This window comes from Zeugodacus cucurbitae, chromosome 4, assembly GCF_028554725.1.
Source record: "Zeugodacus cucurbitae isolate PBARC_wt_2022May chromosome 4, idZeuCucr1.2, whole genome shotgun sequence".
NCBI classification, from domain to species: Eukaryota; Metazoa; Arthropoda; class Insecta; order Diptera; family Tephritidae; genus Zeugodacus; species Zeugodacus cucurbitae.
In genome coordinates this window covers 72188113-72193242 of record NC_071669.1, presented here as the reverse complement: position 1 = coordinate 72193242, position 5130 = coordinate 72188113, and positions in this window count along the sequence as shown.

Here is a 5130-nt window from a genome sequence, read left to right as displayed (position 1 = left end):
GAGCGCTGATAAATGTGGAAGGTTCATTTATACACCGGCAGATACATACATACATACAGTGGCATAAGTATAAATTTGTATTTACATTGGGGTAGCGATACTTTTTAAGAAACTGTATAAATCAGCGCACAGTCGTTTTGCAGATTCTTCAGTGCTTAATAGTGTGAGACCTGACGCCTCTGAGCTATCTATGTATCTTAGTACGACAATTTTTACTTGATAACCACCTTAATGTCTGATTTGTTCCTGTAACCCTTATTTCCGTGAATGGTCATACCTTTATATCTTAAATTGGTGGATATATTGTGGACTAAGGGGTTATATAGATTTTTATTTCCACATAATGCTAATCAAAAATCATTTTGTAGAGCACATAATCGCTCACACATGACGATTTATTCTCGAAACGTTTGAAACATAGTTCTTCCAATTAAATGTAATAATGGACCGTCTTGACACAGAGCAATTTCTTGATAAGTGTTATGGATAATCTGCCCCAGCATATTCAATGGACTAGTATTGGTTCGCTGAATTTCATCGCAACCGGAGCAGCACCAAGGATACACCCCTTCCAAGAAGGCTCAAGAAGCAGTAACAGATCGATCAAAGCTCCGGCTCATCCAGCTTTGGAATTACGTTATGTGGTTGGTGACCTTCGAAAAACGTGTTTCTCTGTCTCTGTCAAAAATTGACTCCCTGAAATGAGGAGGTCAAGATAAAACAAATGCTGGATATATTGAGTTTCACTTTATCGAATCCACATGGAGCACCTTTATAATAAATGCATTACCCTATATGGAGATTTTTTGGAAGAATAAAGCTATATAATTCCTCCAAGAAAACCTTCTTTCATTACCCTTTCTTCTTTTAGCCGATGTAGTAACTTCGGCCAGAATCGATATGCGCTGATGTCAATAAAGTTTGAACTGCTTGTGATTTCCACCTCCCACCCACATTATTAATGAGCCCACGTTAAACAAGTACACATCTAACAATATGTATGTACGAATATTCAAAGAAAGCGAGCTGTTTGCTCTAAAATGAAACCTGTGTAATTTGAGTAAAAGGTAATTGAAAGCCGTGAACCGAGCTGGTGATTACCAACCAGCCTAGAAATTCGCCAACTTTGTCCTTTCAACTGTCACTTTCTCAGATAATTTATTAAGTAAACAAAACTAACCTAATTTCAGGCATTGCGACGATAAAATAGCTCGTTTGCCGTCACTACTACGCTGCGCAATCTAAAGTCGAAATCGACACCATTGTTTGGTCATAATTCCATTTTGTACCCCACAACACACACACACACACTCATACACTCATACATACATACAGACAACATAACGGTACAAATACGTAAATAGTTGTGAATATTCGCGTGAAAAAGAAGGCTTTTTCCAATCACAACGCTAATGGTTGTCATAATGGCCTTAGTAGTAGTGTTGGTGTGGGGAGTTGGGGTGTTTGGGGGAGAGCTATTGATAAGCATCATGGAGGTAATTGCCAAACAAAGGGTCATAAATTTGCTGGAACGAAAATCTATTATAGATACAGGTCTATCTGTGCATATATATATGGAAATTTGTATGTAAAGTTTACAATGATGCAAGTTAACTGTACATTGCTAAAGATTGCTCCGGGAAACTGAGATGGCTTTAATCGACACACTCATTAAGATAAATGTCCAAACAACAAAAAGCGAAGTTCTCTTGTGATAGTTGATTACTTTCGATTCATAAAAACATTAAATGAAGGTAAGGTAAACAGAAGAAGTCTTTTGCAATCACAGCGAAAACCAAATAGAAATTTCCATCAACTGTGTACAGTTGCGTGCTTTTTATTAGTAGTATAAATATAAACAGGATCCAAATAATTCCAACACGTGAACTGTTCGTTCCATTGCATGTATGTATGTAATTGGCGTTGAACCGTTTAGCCGATCGATCGGAGTGTCGATCCTCTTTTCACGGGTATTCTCCAAGATTTGGCGCATGGTGAATATCTGGTCAGTTGTGGACTTTCCAGGTCTAAAGCCACACTGATAAGGTCCAATCAGTTTGTTGACGGTACGCTCGATAGAACCTTATATGCGATATTTAGGTGGCTTATCCAACGGTAATTGGCACAGATTGTGGGATCTCCCTTTTTATGGATTGGGCAGAGCACACTGAGATTCCAATCTTCAGGCATGCTTTCTTCCGACCATATTCTGCAAAGAAGCTGATGCAAGCACCTTATCAGCTCTTCGCCGCCGTATTTGAATAGCTCGGCCGGTAATCTATCGGCCCCGTCGCTTTGTTGTTCTTCAGGCGGTTAATTTCTATTCGAATTTCTTCATGGTCGGGTAATGGAACATCTGTTCCATCGTCCTCGATTGGGGAATCGGGTTCGCAATCTCCTGGTGTTGTACTTTCACTGCCATTCAGCAGGTCGGAAAAGTGTTCGCTCCACAATCCCAGTATGCCCTCGACATCGGTTACCAGATTACCACCTTGGTCTCTACATAAGGATGCTCCGGTCTTGAAACCTTCGTTAAGTCGCTTCATTTATAACACAAATTATACTTTCGTCACTATACTGTAAATTGTGTTAGCCTCTTCAGTGCAGTGTTATTTTTCTGCTTGCTACTGTACATAAGTATATGTATATGACATCGTGCAATATAAATGAAATGAAAACATAATTATTAATTTCTCACATTCTCGGTAATTAAAAATCCATAACTTTTGATGGCGCTGATAATCCTTTGATATTCGGCGAAATAAATATAACAGTTTTCCAACGAGCAAGCTCACTCCTTAATATTTCCATGTTCATCAGCGGTGATTGGTAGTACACACGTGTGTGATGTATGCATGTAAACTGACAGTGAATTTATTTAAATGCACTTGTAGGTAAAAGGTACTCATTGGTAAATATCACATAACAATTCGCGTATGTACATATACGGTGATGTGCAACATTAAACTATGGAAATTGTTGCAAAAAATTGCTGCTTCCCGCAACCCACGCACATTCCCCGCACAGCATTGCAACATTGCATTCGTGTAAGTGTGTTTACCAATGCATCGAAATTGGTCAGCTGCATTGGCAGTTTGTTGGCTCATCAGTGAACATTATCAGCCTCACAAAGGACAGCAATATTGAACATGAGAGCGTACAGTGTTTACAATAGACATTTTGACAATTCTTCATCATTTTGACAGTACCAAAATGTACCTAACAACCTTGAAATCCTTTAAATATTTTTAAAGTATATTTAAAGCTTTGTAGCTCGTCTAGCGACGGTTTCCTGCTTTGAAGAAAATTCTGTAATTAATTGAACTCAGAGTTATCGAAACACCGAAATCAATATACGGTCTATGTAAATCGGAAACCTAAATATGTACTATACATATCTCAAGCTTTTGTTCGACCTTGGATACTGTTTGAATTTATATAGCAGAGAGGCTTCCTGAAAACTGCTTCATACAAAAGAGCTTAAATCATTCATCGTGGAGTGGTCTCTTGTAGAAGCAGTGCTATCTCTTAATGTTGAATCCACTAGCCGTCATTATATTTCGTAACGCAATATTAATTTTTTTCTGGCATCGTCCACTTTTTGACCCCACTGTGTAACAACGGCAGAGCAACATAAGTGTACAAATATTTGCACAGACTTGCATATGGATAAGAGCCCCACATGCATGCCATCCTATGCGAGCGCCACATACTCGCATTTAGCCAACCTGTGGTGCGTGTAATGCGCCCGATGACTCCTTTACATTGTCGTCTTATTGTTATTTATTTGTTATTGCTAGTTGTTGCATGTTGTTACTCAGAGTTGTAAGAAAATATCTCATCTCATGACTTGATGTGTGCACTCGTACTTGCGTCAATTTACTTGCCTCTTTCACCCCCCTTTGCAAGGCATTCCACATGCAGCCACAATGCAGCACTGGATGTTTTTGCCATTTGCCAGAACCATTGGCATTACTTAATATTCATAAATGACAAAGGTTTCTTCGAAATTTTTCTGTTGTTATTGTTTTTGTTGTCCTGTTTTTATTATTGTTCTTTTTGTGCTGTGGTCCACAACCTCGTATACCGACATATTGCTTAGCTTTATTGGCGTTCCATGTGCTCATATGTATGCTCCGTTGTACGCATAGTTCAATTTCTGGTTCGAATGTTCGATTATTGTTTTGATGTGCACTTAATTGCACAAACTACATGGAATTTCTCATGGTAACAGGCATTTACTGTACTGCTCTTCCACAGGTAGTTACCAATCCTATCGCCAGCTCGTTTGAATGCTATGCAGTTGGGTGGACGGGCGGTCGAGTGGTTCGGCACTGGTGGTGTTATTGTTGAAGATGAATTTTTATCAGTTTCATGTTATTAATTCTTAATATTATACTCTCGCAACAAAAGGCGATAAAGCTATAAAGTAAAATTGGTATAAAGGATAACACTGGGAAGACCCCGTGTGTGCGTGACCCAGCCCCTAATTAAGTTTTTTGTGAATATCTCCGAAACCAATAAAGCTATATAAACCAAACGTTTTGCAGACGATTTAAAAAAAATATGATGAGCTAATTTCAGTATAATTAACTAATTAATTTAGTCTAAATTGACCACATCATTGTTTTTAATATACTTGACTCGGCTCGGTAATTTCCAAATCGGGAGGAGTTAGATTTAATGCATCATGTTACAAGAGATTTCTGTTCATTCTGTGGGTGAATTCTTTATTTTTTTTTTGTTTATGTACACCGAATGTGGGCGGAAGGTCAACAAATAGCCTTGCTTTACAAAATGTTTTATTATTATACCATATGCTTTGGTACGCTCCCCGCTAAGTGAGCTCTTTAATGGTATTTAATTAATAGTAGGGCTCTTTGCATCAACGTGGTGTTAGAAAAATTAATGTACATATATTATCTACGGCGAAACTGTTTTGAGAATAAAAAACTCGGTTTATTTATTTCAAATTCTTATTATTATTACATTCATATAAATTGATTTTTTTATTTTTTTTATTCACCTTTATTTCATTATAATGAATGAATGGATATATACTATATATATATGTATGTACATTTATTTATATACAGCATGAAAATTATAAAACTTGATCAATGATCTAAT